Source organism: Thalassophryne amazonica, chromosome 11 (assembly GCF_902500255.1).
Source record: "Thalassophryne amazonica chromosome 11, fThaAma1.1, whole genome shotgun sequence".
Classification (NCBI taxonomy): Eukaryota; Metazoa; Chordata; class Actinopteri; order Batrachoidiformes; family Batrachoididae; genus Thalassophryne; species Thalassophryne amazonica.
Window position 1 is genome coordinate 95,288,689 of NC_047113.1, and position 17,020 is coordinate 95,305,708.

A 17,020-nucleotide genomic window follows, 5' to 3' on the forward strand; every position below is an offset into this window, starting at 1 on the left:
ACAATAACAATATCATCAATCAATGGGAGAAGAGTCAGTGGCAGAGTGGTCTTCAGTATATGGAACCACTTCATTGCGCGCTCCACATGGATTCTAGCGTTGGCGATTCTCTTTGTCTTCTTGACGTCAGCAACAGTCATCTGTAGAGCACCTTTGCCAGGAGGTGGGATTTCTAGTGTTGCAAACCGACTCAGAAGGTCTGCTTGTATGGGAAATCCTCTATCTGCTAACACCAAATCTCCAGGTTCAATCAAGTCCAGGAATCCACTTTCTTTAACTATGTGCCTGTCAGAAGCACGACCTCCCCAACATGATGACAGGAAGGAGATGAAGCCATTGGGTGAAATGCATACTAGCAGCTTTGCAGTGTTGTGTTTCTTGTAGTCAGACCAGGTGGCCGCTTGCAGTGCCAATTGTCGTGGACGCTCAATGAAGATCTCGGTGCAGTCAATGGTACATCTGCAGCACAAAAGACACCACTTTTACCAATTTTTGTCAAATTTACATTATTATGGATCAACTGATCCATGTTTGACCATGTTTAGGGCCTACTTACCTGAGTTGGTGCCCATAATCTTGTGTAGGGAAGGAGGTGCAGTGGTGACAACGTCCTCCTTTCATGGCCAAAAGATGAGTGGCTTCAATTCACTGGCCAGAAATCTGACCCACGTGTTGATGATCTGTGAACAGGTACTGTTAGATATCTGGAAAAAGTCTGCCAGAAATGAATTGGTTAGTCCTAGCCTCAGTTTCATGAGGACAAGCACAAACTCATCTTTTGCATGAAGTTTCCTGCCAGGCCCAGACTTCTGTGGTGTTCGTGTAAACTGTCGAGCTTTTGTTAACACTACCTTCTTTCCTGCCCAGTAACGTAGATGTATGATGCCTGGTTCCAGCTGTTTGAATAATGCATCAAGAACTTGTCTGCTTCCGACACCAGTGTTCAGTCTTACTTTCTTGTCAGTTTTATCATACGAGCTGACTTCAGCTGCTGCTTATCTACCGGTTTACCATTGTTTTCAATGGATTTCTCAGTCAGTTCTTCCAAACGGTGTCTCAGTTCCCTGATCACTTTGTCTTTTTCAGCACATCCTTTACAGTCACATCCTCAGGCTTACACCAACACTTGTATCTGTAACTATGGTCATGGGAGACCTTATCAATGTTGGAATCAGTTTCCAGTACCACATCATCGTCCTCCTCAACTTCAGGAATGGGTTCGGGTGAGGTACTGTTTGGCTGCTGTTTCCTCCGAGCCTTGGTTGTTGAGGTTGGCTGGCTCTGTCGAGGTGTTGGTGACGCTCTTCCACGATGATACACTGCACTGTGACCCAAATGCAGAATTGGATAGAGATGTTCTTGTGTTGGTCTGCCTGCAATAAAATGGACTGAGCACACACAGTCATAATACTGTGGCTCCCAGTTCTTCCCAGTTTCAACATCCTTTCTCTGCAGCCTCCGTATCCATTCTTGTCTGGCAGACTTGTCTTTTGTTGGAAACGGGTGGAGATCAAAAGGATAAGGGCAGTCACACCGGCCAGTGCCTTTGTTGCATCCATGCGATTCACAGAAGGTCTGCTTCCATTTCTCCAGTACATACGTGCTGTTGTGACAGTCTTTCACTGCACAGATCCTGCCCATCTTTGCCTTTTCTGACTCACTCAATCACACCTAGAAGCACAAAAAAGCAGCACCACAAGTCACAACGTGGAAATAGACTAGTTAGACTATCCAGAGACTCCAAAACACAACTCGATCAACACAGAGTGTGGCGAGCAATAATATAAGCACTACTCACTTTATCACTGTTTCCTCACATTATTACCAACCTAAACCAATCATTAGTTAAAAATTTCACATCTCGCATTCCCGGTAACAAGTTTACAAGCGTTTGGGGAACTTTACCTGTCAATTAACAGTCCAACTGTCCACATTTTAACTCGATTGCAGGTTTCAGGCCGGCCTGTTTGTTTATCTCAAATGACCTGACCCGGAAGCAGTACCCAAAGCGTGTCGGTCATGCGCACTCGCAACCACAAACTCGCTTATTGTTTCCACATGGTTCTCATTAATACAGAGACAGACTGACTGAGTTCTGGGCGTTATTTGCCCAAATGTGTCTCTGATAAACAGACACATTTGAGTACCGAACATCAACACATTCGGTTGATGTTCGGTACTAACACCTTGGTCTGATATTTCCCATATAGACCTCTCACTCAGTTAATAATCCTTTATTACGCACGATGACTGCTGGGCTAGGCTCCAGCTCTCCATAACCTGATCTTGGATAGACAGTTGAAGGTGTGTGTGTGTGTGTAAACATCCATCGATCCAGCTTCTGAGCCTGCTGGACTTGGCTTTCAGAATAAGATAAGGTAGGTATCTAATTAAGATTAAAGATGAAGCTACAGTGGTAGATATATTTGTGAGTTTAACTATTGTTTTATTTTGGGTTTTTTTTTATTGTTGTTGTTGTTTTGGTATTAAGTAATTATTTTCCTTAAGGACTGTATTCTTAGTTTAATATACTTTTATTCTGTTACTTGTTGGAATGTGCATGTCGAACTGGATTTAACCAGTTTTACCACTCAGAACAAAGAGATTCAGGTTACATTATAAACCTCATGTCCCGTTATCGCGCGGGTCATGGGCAGTGGGTGGGACCTCCCTCGAATTTCCACGGGGACCAATAAGGGAAGGACTTTGAGAAATAAGGTCCACCCTTGTTACACCCATGTTGAGTTTTAGAAAACTGTTTGTGTCCATTGTTCGGGGTTCTGAACGAATGGATCTCCTGCGTTAGAGACGTTCTTCAGAATCCAGGCCTGATTTCCCTTCTGACTTTGAGCAAATTTAAAAATGCAAAATAGTTTGAGTTTGTACTTTGTGAGGGACAGCATTACAGTAAGAGCCAGGAGAGTAACAACAGCATCAGCAATACTTTGTACACAGACTAATACTTATGTTAATCTTTAAAAAATTAAATGCACTAAGTAGAGGTAATGATTCTTCCAGCAACACAGTTAAAATAAATAAATAAAAAATCAATAATCTGCTGCAGTGTTGAGTGATGACTACATTTTGCTGTGTAAACAATATGGCAGCATGTTCCCTCTGCCAGTATCACTGGTTTGGTTTGCTATTTAATTGTTATTTTTTCCCATTACAAACAGAAATTCATTTATTAGCTGCTTTCATTTGTCACCGAAGAGCTCAAGCTTTAATTTAACCTTCAAAATAATGTGTTTTCAACTGTCTCGTCCAAATCGGCTCTCACACACAGAAAGGTGGATGAATGAATGGTTGGAAATGAGCCGTAATAGGGTTGACTTTCTAACATTTTCTATCCAGGCTTTGAGAAAGTAGAGGGATTACAGCATGCACACACAAACTTAAACACTCACACGTCAACCTGCACGTAAATATTCAAAGTAAACTGTCAGCTGCCGTAATGTCTGCAACAACACTTCCAGCTTGTAAAAAATGGAGTGTTATTTTCTGGCTATTTCACACTTTTCACAATTGAATTATTTGCTCTATTAAAATAAGATGCCTGAGAAAAGCAATGACAGTGATGGAGCGGCAGGCAGCTCAGCGACTCCCCACTCTCACATCAGTCTTCATGCTGAGATGTATCACTGTGTCTGAAATGTCACCAGCCGTCAGCCTTAAATACTGAAGGGCCTGTTAGCTGCCTTCTGTCATTTCACGCTTTTGAAGAGTGACTTATACTTTTGCAAAGAAAGAAGTCATTTTCCGAGTTCCAGAAATTTGTTTTGAATTCTGCGAAATGTCAGCATGAGACACTGCAGTCTGTAATTTTAATGCATTTTTCTTAAATATCAGCTGTGGTTTGCAAAGTGAAATCCAAGTAAATGTCACAGTGACAGACATGGACAATGAGTATATACAAAACATGGTTCAACATGTCATCCGTGGGGATCTCGGAGTAGAGCCGCTGCTCCTTTGCGTTGAAAGGAGTTAGCTGAGGTGGTTTGGGCATCTTGGTAAGGATGCCTCCTAGGCGCCTCCCTAGGGAGGTGTTCCAGGCACGTCCATCTGGGAGGAGACCCTGGGAAGACCGAGGACTAGGTGGAGAGATTATATCTCCACAATGGCCTGGGAATGCCTCCAGATCCCAGTCAGAGGTGGTCAATGTGGCAGGGGAAAGGGAAGTGTGGGGTTCTCTGCAAGAGCTGTTACCCCTGCAACCCAATGCCAGATAAGCTGTTGAAGATAAGATGAGATCATTTATGTGTTTTCCAACTAAGATTATCATCAACAAAGACCCTAAGAAATTTCAACATCGTGTACTCGTAAATTTCTGAATAAATTCCTGGGATTATTTCCAAAAATGATACACTTTGTTTTACCAAAGTGAAGCGACAGTTTGTTTGAATCAAACCATTCTTTAAACTTCTGTAGTTCCCTCTCCATCATGTCCAGAACCTGTCCCAAATGATCCCCATGACAAAACACAGCTGTGTCATCAGCAAATAAAATACAGCTCACAAACCAAACATATGTAATTAATATATAAAATAAACAACAATGGCCCAAGGACTGAGCCCTGGGGCACCCCACAAGTGCACCTCAAAAGTTCATAATTTATCCCACCAATGTGAACACACTGATACCTACTGTACAAATAACTCACTATCGAATCATGAGCTAATCCTCTGATGCCATACTTCCATAATTCATCCAATAATAACATATGATTTATGGTATCGAATGCTTTCTGTAAGTTGGAAAAAAAATACGACATAATGTTTGGTTTCAATTGCATTTGTGACATGTTCCACAAAATCAATTACCACCAATGAAGTAGTACAATTTTTTTTTTTTCTGAAACCATATTGCTGCTCATTTAGTGTATGATATTTAGATATAAAATGATTTAACCTTTTGTGAATACCTTTTCCAGAATTTTTGAAAATTGAGGTGACAGTGAGATTGGCCTGTAGTTTGAAAAAAGTGTTTATCACCACATTTGAACAGCGGTATCACTTTAGCTGTTTGCATTTTGGAAGGAAATCTCCTAGTCATTATTGACAAGTTACAGATATGAGTTAAAGGTTGAATGACACAATCACTTGTATTTTTTTTTTATCACAAACATATCAAAACTATCGTAATCAGTAGATTTTTTTCCCCTTTATTTGATGAACTATGTCAATTATTTCATATTCAGCAGTTTTTTCTGATAAATATTGAATCTGAAAGGTATTACTTGATGCCGGGTTATCCCTATAAATCATATTAGAAGGTACAATTGAGTTAGATAATTTTTCCACACATTGGCAAAATAATCAATAAAATGATCTACTATAGCTTTCTTTTCCGTAACAATTGTATCAGTATTTGGATAAAAAATATGTTGGATAATCTTTGACAACTTTTTTTTTTTTTTATGATTTCATTTAAGATCTTCCAAGTACCTTTTATGTTTTCTTTCCAATAAATCACTGTAATACTGTCTTTTGCAAGATTGCATAATATTAGTTAACTTGTTTTTATTTGTCTTATATTTCCTCTCAGCTTCAATTGTTCTGAGTTTTAAAAATGATTTGTACAAAAATGTTTCTTTTTACATGCATTCAGCAGTCCCTTTGTGATCCACGTTTTATCAGTGTTTTGCTTGTTTCCAACATTTAACATCAATGGACAATGTTTAACCAATCATATGAATCAGTTATCTCCATTATTTCCAAGATATATGACAATGTCGTCAGTATAGATGTCATGCCAAGTTTGGTGCATTAAATCTGTTCTAAGATATGCTATAGTTTCCTCAGTTATTTTCCTTTTGAAATTTCAATATAATCAACTTTATCAACTAAGGAATTGTAAGCAACAAAAACTGGCAAGCGATCACTAATGTCACTAATAAGTAATCCACCCATTAAATTCCGTACAATAACATTTGTTAATATATTATCAATGAGTGTTGATATGTTCATAGTAATGCTGGCTGGGTATGTTATCACTGGATACAATCCCATACAAAACACAGAATCTAAAAATTCCACTACTTGTATTTGGCTATGAGGATTTAGAAAATCTCCACAAACAAATAAAAGCTTATTGTTTTTAATTGAGTTATACATTTCAGACAATTTCTCCCCAAAAATATTCATATTTGATCCGGAAACTCTATAAACACAACTTATAATTATGTTTTTTGATTTTGACAATGCCCTGCGACAGACTAGCGTCCTGTCCTGGGTGTACCCCGCCTCGCGCTCCATGGCTGCTGGGATAGGCTCCAGCCCCCCGCGACCCTTAATTGGATTAAGCGGTAGGAGATGGATGGATGGATGGATGGATTTTGACAGTGACAGAGTCATCTGAAAACTTCTGCAGGTGGCAGGACTGTGACCAGAAGAAGAAGAAGAACTTTGTGACTGCATGCTTAGCTGGGCTCTGTGCCATTGAGTGGTGCAGAGAGGAGGAGGAGACTGAGAGAGCCAGACGTCTGGCTGCATGTGGCTCTCGTCTCGCTCGTTTTCCCAAACATCAGGCACATGCAGCAGGTGGTACACCTGCAGGAGTGCACTAAGGAGCTTTGTAACGAGTCTTTTAGCCGACTTGGCATCACTGTCCTTCTTTAGCATACTGCAGCAATGAAACTGAATGCGGTGCAGCAGGGTTTAATTGTGCGCACGTCAGAGAAGAATGCTGTCACGCTCTATTAAGGATCACCACTAATCAAGACAGATCAACACACTCAGTTGCGACCTCCATGACATGAGGTGAAATGAGGGTGGTGCATGACATTCATGGAAGATTTGTTGACAGCCAAAAACATGCTCCACAAATATCATGCACCAGCACACACTATTAAGGAACCTATTCAGATGTGTTAAGTCACGTTAAGAATGTCAGGAATGTGCCAAGAATGATGCAAATATGACATTTGTAACGCATCTTGTCTATGTGTAAACGCAGCGTAAGCTCTGTACAGCATAAAGATGATGGCATCGTTTAATAGTCAATCAATTTATATAGCGCCAAATCACAACAAACAGTTGCCCCAAGGCGCTTTATATTGTAAGGCAAGGCCATACAATAATTACGTTAAAAACCCCAACGGTCAAAACGACCCCCTGTGAGCAAGCACTTGGCGACAGTGGGAAGGAAAAACTCCCTTTTAACAGGAAGAAACCTCCAGCAGAACCAGGCTCAGCGAGGGGCAGTCTTCTGCTGGGACTGGTTGGGGCTGAGGGAGAGAACCAGGAAAAAGACATGCTGTGGAAGAGAGCAGAGATCAATCACTAATGATTAAATGCAGAGTGGTGCATACAGAGCAAAAAGAGAAAGAAACAGTGCGTCATGGGAACCCCCCAGCAGTCTAAGTCTATAGCAGCATAACTAAGGGATGGTTCAGGGTCACCTGATCCAGCCCTAACTATAAGCTTTAGCAAAAAGGAAAGTTTTAAGCCTAATCTTAAAAGTAGAGAGGGTGTCTGTCTCCCTGATCTGAATTGGGAGCTGGTTCCACAGGAGAGGAGCCTGAAAGCTGAAGGCTCTGCCTCCCATTCTACTCTTACAAACCCTAGGAACTACAAGTAACCCTGCAGTCTGAGAGCGAAGCGCTCTATTGGGGTGATATGGTACTATGAGGTCCCTAAGATAAGATGGGACCTGATTATTCAAAACCTTATAAGTAAGAAGAAGAATTTTAAATTCTATTCTAGCATTAACAGGAAGCCAATGAAGAGAGGCCAATATGGGTAAGATATGCTTTCTCCTTCTAGTCCCCGCTAGTACTCTAGCTGCAGCATTTTGAATTAACTGAAGACTTTTCAGGGAACTTTTAGGACAACCTGATAATAATGAATTACAATAGTCCAGCCTAGAGGAAACAAATGCATGAATTAGTTTTTCAGCATCACTCTGAGACAAGACCTTTCTAATTTTAGAGATATTGCGTAAATGCAAAAAAGCAGTCCTACATATTTGTTTAATATGCGCTTTGAATGACATATCCTGATCAAAAATGACACCAAGATTTCTCACAGTATTACTAGAGGTCAGGGTAATGCCATCCAGAGTAAGGATCTGGTTAGACACCATGTTTCTAAGATTTGTGGGGCCAAGTACAATAACTTCAGTTTTATCTGAGTTTAAAAGCAGGAAATTAGAGGTCATCCATGTCTTTATGTCTGTAAGACAATCCTGCAGTTTAACTAATTGGTGTGTGTCCTCTGGCTTCATGGATAGATAAAGCTGGGTATCATCTGCGTAACAATGAAAATTTAAGCAATGCCGTCTAATAATACTGCCTAAGGGAAGCATGTATAAAGTGAATAAAATTGGTCCTAGCACAGAACCTTGTGGAACTCCATAATTAACCTTAGTCTGTGAAGAAGATTCCCCATTTACATGAACAAATTGTAATCTATTAGATAAATATGATTCAAACCACCACAGCGCAGTGCCTTTAATACCTATGGCATGCTCTAATCTCTGTAATAAAAGTTTATGGTCAACAGTATCAAAAGCAGCACTGAGGTCTAACAGAACAAGCACAGAGATGAGTCCACTGTCTGAGGCCATAAGAAGATCATTTGTAACCTTCACTAATGCTGTTTCTGTACTATGATTAATTCTAAAACCTGACTGAAACTCTTCAAATAGACCATTCCTCTGCAGATGATCAGTTAGCTGTTTTACAACTACCCTTTCAAGAATTTTTGAGAGAAAAGGAAGGTTGGAGATTGGCCTATAATTAGCTAAGATAGCTGGGTCAAGTGATGGCTTTTTAAGTAATGGTTTAATTACTGCCACCTTAAAAGCCTGTGGTACATAGCCAACTAATAAAGATAGATTGAACATATTTAAGATTGAAGCATTAAATAATGGTAGGGCTTCCTTGAGCAGCCTGGTAGGAATGGGGTCTAATAGACATGTTGATGGTTTGGATGAAGTAACTAATGAAAATAACTCAGACAGAACAATCTGAGAGAAAGAGTCTAACCAAATACCGGCATCACTGAAAGCAGCCAAAGATAATGATACGTCTTTGGGATGGTTATGAGTAATTTTTCTCTAATAGTTAAAATTTTATTAGCAAAGAAAGTCATGAAGTCATTACTAGTTAAAGTTAAAGGAATACTCGGCTCAATAGAGCTCTGACTCTTTGTTAGCCTGGCTACAGTGCTGAAAAGAAACCCGGGGTTGTTCTTATTTTCTTCAATTAGTGATGAGTAGTAAGATGTCCTAGCTTTACGGAGGGCTTTTTTATAGAGCAACAGACTCTTTTTCCAGGCTAAGTGAAGATCTTCTAAATTAGTGAGACACCATTTCCTCTCCAACTTACGGGTTATCTGCTTTAAGCTGCGAGTTTCTGAGTTATACCACGGAGTCAGGCACTTCTGATTTAAAGCTCTCTTTTTCAGAGGAGCTACAGCATCCAAAGTTGTCTTCAATGAGGATGTAAAACTACTGACGAGATACTCTATCTCACTTACAGAGTTTAGGTAGCTACTCTGCACTGTGTTGGTATATGGCATTAGAGAACATAAAGAAGGAATCATATCCTTAAACCTAGTTATAGCACTTTCTGAAAGACTTCTAGTGTAATTAAACTTATTCCCCACTGCTGGGTAGTACATCAGAGTAAATGTAAATGTTATTAAGAAATGATCAGACAGAAGGGAGTTTTCAGGGAATACTGTTAAGTCTTCAATTTCCATACCACAAGTCAAAACAAGATCTAAGATATGATTAAAGTGGTGGGTGGACTCATTTACATTTTGAGCAAAGCCAATTGAGTCTAATAATAGATTAAATGCAGTGTTGAGGCTGTCATTCTCAGCATCTGTGTGGATGTTAAAATCGCCCACTATAATTATCTTATCTGAGCTAAGCACTAAGTCAGACAAAAGGTCTGAAAATTCACAGAGAAACTCACACTAACGACCAGGTGGACGATAGATAATAACAAATAAAACTGGTTTTTGGGACTTCCAATTTGGATGGACAAGACTAAGAGTCAAGCTTTCAAATGAATTAAAGCTCTGTCTGGGTTTTTGATTAATTAATAAGCTGGAATGGAAGATTGCTGCTAATCCTCCGCCTCAGCCCGTGCTCCGAGCATTCTAGCAGTTAGTGTGACTCGGGGGTGTTGACTCATTTAAACTAACATATTCAGGTTTCTGTAAGGCAGAATAAATCAATATGTTGATCAATTATTATATCATTTACTAACAGGGACTTAGAAGAGAGAGACCTAATGTTTAATAGACCACATTTAACTGTTTTAGTCTGTGGTGCAGTTGAAGGTGCTATATTATTTTTTCTTTTTGAATTTTTATGCTTAAATAGATTTTTACTGGTTGTTGGTGGTCTGAGAGCAGGCACCGTCTCTACAGGGATGGGGTAATGAGGGGATGGCAGGGGGAGAGAAGCTGCAGAGAGGTGTGTAAGACTACAACTCTGCTTCCTGGTCCCAACCCTGGATAGTCACGATTTGGAGGATTTAAGAAAATTGGCCAGATTTCTAGAAATGAGAGCTGCTCCATCCAAAGTGGGATGGATGCCATCTCTCCTAACAAGACCAGGTTTTCCCCAGAAGCTTTGCCAATTATCTATGAAGCCCACCTCATTTTTTGGACACCACTCAGACAGCCAGCAATTCAAGGAGAACATGCGGCTAAACATGTCACTCCCGGTCCGATTGGGGAGGGGCCCAGAGAAAACTACAGAGACCAAACTGCAGGGGTCCAGCAATGATTCAAAAACTGTGCAGAGGTGCCTCAGGATGAGCCATTCAAGTGACTTCATAACATGTGATTTTAGGGCCACAGGTCTGTAGTCATTAAGTGTGCTGGGATTCTTCTTCTTGATCATAGGGACCGACAGTCTTCCACCGCTCAGAAACAACCATCTGGCTCAGGCTCAAGTTGAAGATGTGCTAGAAAAGCCCACACAGCTGGAAAGCACATCTCTTCAGCACTCTGGAGCTGAGGCCGTCAGGACCTGCAGCCTTTGCTGGACACAGGCGACTAAATTCTCTTCTCACATCCTCTGCAGTGATGGTGATGGGATGTGTCAAGGAGAATGAGGGAGTAGTGGAAGGAGGGGAGTAAGGGAGTGTAATGACAGTGAAATGAAGATATTCTTTGACCTCAAGTAATGAGGTAGTAATTTGATTTGTCATTACCATATCATGATGTATAAACTGACTGTCATGACACCATTATTACAGTGTAATGAAGACATTCTAATACCTTATAATGTGCTGTTAGATATTTTGTCAAGACTTGTTCATTCCCATTCAGGAACTAAACAATATAGCAGTTTAATACTGCAAAAAAAAAATGCTTAACATGTTGATATCCAACATAAAACAGTAAGCATTAATGTCAAACTTGCAATATTGCTGAAAAAAAAACCTAAAAAAAAAAAATACTAGAAGACGCATGTCTGACATGACTGACTGTCTGTCAAAAGTTATTACTTTTGCACCTTTTTTTATCTCATGCACTAGTCGTCCCAAAATGTCACCATGATGCTGAATCCCTAGCCAGTACTGATTGAATTGGTTGAAAACTTTATTTTAGACTCAGGTCCATAAATAGCATGAAACAAGTACAATACAAAAATATACAGTATAAAAACAATAAATAAGTAAAAATCAGATTATGTGCAAACATTCCAGCCAGTGCTCCCTCAGGATAGAGGTATAGCAAGAGCAGCTCAGAATGGGATTTACAACAGCCAAAATAATACTCTTCCCGGATTCATCCAATCTATTCATAAATTTAAACATTAGATGTCTTAAGAGTGCATGAAATGTGCTCACTCCTGCAGTGACAAACATCTGGCTGGCACTAACCCCTCTGGGTATTTTCAAAAGGATGCGCATAGCATCACTGTATGCAACTTGCAGCCTCTGAATGCTAGATTTCTTGTAACGGCACAGCACGGTGCACACTGTGCCTTAAACAGAGCTACTTTCAGCTGTGTTGAACAGAAGCTGAACTTGCGTCCAGTGGTGTTTGCCTGGGCATATAATTTACAACACTGTCTGTATATGTCATCATCATATTTTAGTTCATCATTTATAAAATGTCCAAGATATTTCATCTTGCCGCATACTTGAAGAACATTGCCAGTCAGTTTAAATGCAGGAAAATCAAGTTTTTTGTCCTGCTTGTTTCAACATATTAAAATAGCACTCTTGTTAGCATTGTACTTAATGTCATGCATTAGATCAAACTCAGTGCAGATATTTAGGAGTTGCTGTAGTCCAGCACTACTTGGACTAATGATAACCAGATCATCTTCATACATAAGGTGGTTCACCAGCAATTCAGAAATCATAAACCCTGTGTTACAGGCTCTCAGTTGCATCGACAGATCATTCACATATTAATTAAATAAAATTGATGACAGGAGTCCTCCCTGCCTAACCAACCCAGTCTCATGGCATGCCATGATTCAGCACCAGGAAATATACATTAATCTATTGGTTCGTCATATTGTCACGGAAAGTGCAATATTTTCATCATGGGAGCACAAATTTATTCTAAGTCATTCCGTGACGGGTGGACATAATTAAAAGTGCAGTGCGGTGGTTGGGGTGGTTATGGTTAGGGTTAGGGAAAGGAGCAGGGTTAGGTTATGGTTAAGGTTAGGGTTAGGGGAAGGAGTAGGGTTAGTAATAGTGAGTTAAAAAAAAAAAAGAAAATTTGAATCATTTCGTGACAGGGGGACAAAAAAAAAAAAAAAAAAAAACATGACACTGGGCTGACCTAACACTATTGCCAACTTCAAAGGGGGCTGATACACTGCCTCCCCATTTGCATCTTCTGGGGAGCATACCAATAATGAATAGCTTCCTGTGATTCACTCTATCAAATGCTTTGGACGCATCAATAAAGCACATAAGCACAGATGAATTTTTGGCCCTTTACAGGTTCACTATTTCTTCAAGTGCATATATGCACATGTCTGTCCCATGCTTTGGTTTAAAACCAAACTGGTTGTCTCAGGAAGAGACATACACACTTACACTATCAAGCAGGATCTTTCCCACAACTTTAGTTTCTTGACATGTTTATGAAAAGGTTTACCACCATCATACAGTGCCACCACCACTTTACCATACATGTTAAGTTAATGGCTTAAGTTAACAGCTGAATTAACAGTAGCTCATCTGGCTGTAGTTAGCCTACTTTCAAGATTTGCACTTTTATTTTACATGGTGTAGATTTTTTAATGGTTCTTCAGTTTAAAGGATTCTTTAATCAATATCAATAGATATTATCTAAGTTTGGGGTTTCCATTAGAAAGCATGTAGAGTACGGAATTTGTCTTCCTATAGTAGCAATTCATAACCTAGCTAGCAGGGTGAACTTTAGATAGAAACCTAAAACATATTACATCATAGCTTCTGCTTCTATAATAACATAACCAGATTTATAGCTTAGCGTACTAGCTCTAATTTAGTTTTACAACAAGTCTACAGACTAGGTAGATGTATACTACAATCTTCTCCTGTATGAACACTTAGGTTTCAGGAGCTAACTCCTATAATATTATGCAGTAACTATATTTCTTGTATATATGTTGTTTACTGCCCTGATTGTGTAAATGTCACTTACATACATGCTGTCCATATTCTTGAGCCACTTAAGTGGGTAGGGAGAATTCCCATGGGATAAAAAAGCTTTTCAACCTACCATCCCTGGTTCTCAAGGCCAGGCACCTAAGTGGCTCTACTTTTTTTTTTTTTTTTTTTTTTTTAGAAATTTAGATGTACCTTAGTATACACTAGTAGAGTTCCACCTTAGATTTGGATTGTATAATAGAAGATATACCTTACTGAATTTTCATGGCACAGAGGTCTTTCTTATGGTCTTCCCTATTACAACTGGCATCCTTACACAAAATAGCTTCCCTGGGCAGATGTATATCACTCAGGTGTTTGTCTGTGCTGTTATAATAAGCCACCAAGTTACCTTTGGTGAGAGATAACCAGTCCAATTTTGCAGTGAACTCGGTTTTTTTTTTTTGTTTTTTTTTTACAGTTCTATCACTACTGACTGTTGTTGGAATATCATTAACATTTACAGTAAGTGCAAGGGGTATGTGGTCTGTCACTGCCACCCCATACTTAATGTTCATGTTGCCTAGAGCCACATGCCCATTGTACTAATACAATGGTCAAGCCAAGAGGTGGTGTACCAGGCCTCACTAATGTATATGTAACTGTCAATGGGCAGTAGCAGTTTGCTTGTCAAAACAAAATTATTATCTTCACAGAAGTGGGTCACGTGATTAGCAAATACAGTTATTGTCTGCAATATCAGCATTCATATCCCCAATAACATATACACTGGATGTATTATTATCTTGTATAAAAGTATTGATAAAAGCCAGTCTTTTAAGATATCCATCTTCATTTTCATGAGACTCATATGGTGTATATGCATTTAGGATAACAAAACGATTTCCTTTATATGTATATTGTAAACCAACACACCAATCAACGTCCAGCCTGATTGGTTTCATGACAGCATCAAATTTTTTGTCCCAGAGCACAGCCACTCCCCCTGGTATCCTGCCTCTAACTACTGCTGTGCTGAGATCAGTGGCTGATTCCCCCACTCCACAGAATTTTGGATTAAAAGAGTTCAGTTTTTCCAGGTCTTGGACAGATAAAAAATATCTTGCAGGCAATCTTTGCCCCCTGCACTCTTGCCCAAGCGCAGGCCATGACAGTTGTAAGTGAAGACCCAAATGGACATACTCATAGTGTTGAATTGACACTGGTGGACACATTTACCTCTCCTGCGGGAGGCACATTATTTGAAACAACAGCACTGGCCTTGCGTGGTTCATAATAAGGCTGTACTAGGGCTCCCTCAGGCCATAGCTCCAGAGTGTACATTTCACTGATGTCATTACATTCAACAGTCACTTTGAAAGATCCAAATCTGCTACGTACATTGTGAATTTTCTTACAGGTGACCAGTTTGTTAAGTTTGCTTTCAAGATATTCAGAAAGCATCTCCGCCTCCAGGTCTGAGGAGAATTTCGTAGCAAACACTCACTAATTTTGTTTTTACCATCTGTATAGTACTCACAGCATCAGTGCCAATGATAGATACTGTCCAGACCTCTTTCTTCTACTGGTAATAGCTCGCCCACCCGAGCCTTCATAGATGTCCCGCCATGTTTTCTGACGAGGTTGGCCATCTTTAACAACTGTACTCCATTGTGGGGAGCCAGTCATGGACACTGACGCTGCGGGATATTTTCCCATTGCAGCATCTCCCATGTTGAGGCTAACGGTTGTCACCGCCGTCTCATCACAGCTCACCTCTGTACTCAGGTCCGGCACAGCTGTAGCTCCCAGGCTAGTTCTAGCCACTCCATGTATGACCAGACTGCACGTTGCAGCCCCTCCTCGCTTCCCCTGCTCCTCCAGGTGGTCATGGTGAGCAAGGTGATCAGCAGCTCCTGGTTCCGGAGTATACAGAGAAGCATTGTCCGCTGTTGCATCAGACTGCCGACACTCCAGTACAGTCACCCGGTGGTTGATTTCCTGAGATCCGGCCCGAACGTGTTCACATACGCTTGTCTGGAGCTGAGTTATGTGCTTCAAAGCACCCAACTCAGTGCCAAGCTGCTCCATTCTCCGTAGCAAACAGGATACATTCAAGCTGGAGAGTGTTACAGGTGGAAGTTCATCCAGGTAATGAGATACAAATCTAGGGATATTCTCCCAACATTCATTCAGTACTTTAAGGCAGAGTTTTATATTGTTTGAATCTTTGAGCTGGCCTTTATGAACAATGCAATGCTGCATAGTAGTGGGGCAGAGCTCAAACAAAACTTTCTTGGAGGCTTTGATAGCTTCAGAATCAAATGTGTTAGTTGCCAATAACACAATCTCGTCCTGGCTTAAAGTCTTAATCTTGACAGCTGGGAAATTAAGTAGTTCATCCTCCACAATTACCCTGCCATCAATCATCTTGTATATCTCTGGTTTTAATCGAGACCGTTGAAACGCAGGAGCAACGGCGACTGCACCTGCAGTGCCCGCCATGACAATAACATTCAATCATTTTTATGTGTATTTTGAATAATTCTTTTGATCTATTACCTCTCAGGTGCCATATTTGTTATTTGTCTGACTGTCATGAACACCCTGCGGTTTTGCAAGTTCTCCCACAATTTTCCTCTTAGGTGCATGTCCACTGTGAGAGACATAATCTAAAAAAAAAAAACAAATCCAGAAAACACAATGTATGATTTTTTTTAATAATTTATTTGTATGTTACTGCTGCAAATAAGTATTTGATCCTCTACCAACCAGCAAGAATTCTGGCTCACACAGACCTGTTAATTTTTCTTTAAGAAGCCCTCTTATTCTGCACTCTTTACCTGTATTAATTGCACCTGTTTGAACTTGTTACCTGTATAAAAGACACCTGTTCACACAATCAATCACTCTCCAAAATGTCCACCATAGCCAAGACCAAAGACCTGTCTAAGGACACCAGGGACAAAACAGGCAAGCAGCTTGGTAGAAGACAACAACTGTTATGATTATTTATTAGAAAGTGGAAGAAACACAAGATAACTGTCAATCTCCCTCGGTCTGGGATTCCATGCAGGATCTCACTTTGTGGGGTAAGGATGATTCTGAGAAAGCTCAGAACTACACAGGAGGATCTGGTCAATGACCTGAAGAGAGCTGGGACCACAGTCACAAAGATTACATTAGTAACACATGATGCTGTCATGGTTTAAAATCCTACAGGGCAGCAAGGTCCCCCTGCTCAAGCCAGCACATGTCCAGGCCCGTTTGAAGTTCACCAGTGACCATCTGGATGATCCAGAGGAGGCATGGGATAAGGTTATGTGGTCAGATGAGACCAGAATAGAACTTTTTGGAATCAACTCCACTTACCATGTTTAGAGGATGAGAACAACCCCAAGAAAACCATCCCAACCGTGAAGCATGGGGGTGGAAACATCATACTCTGGGGGTGCT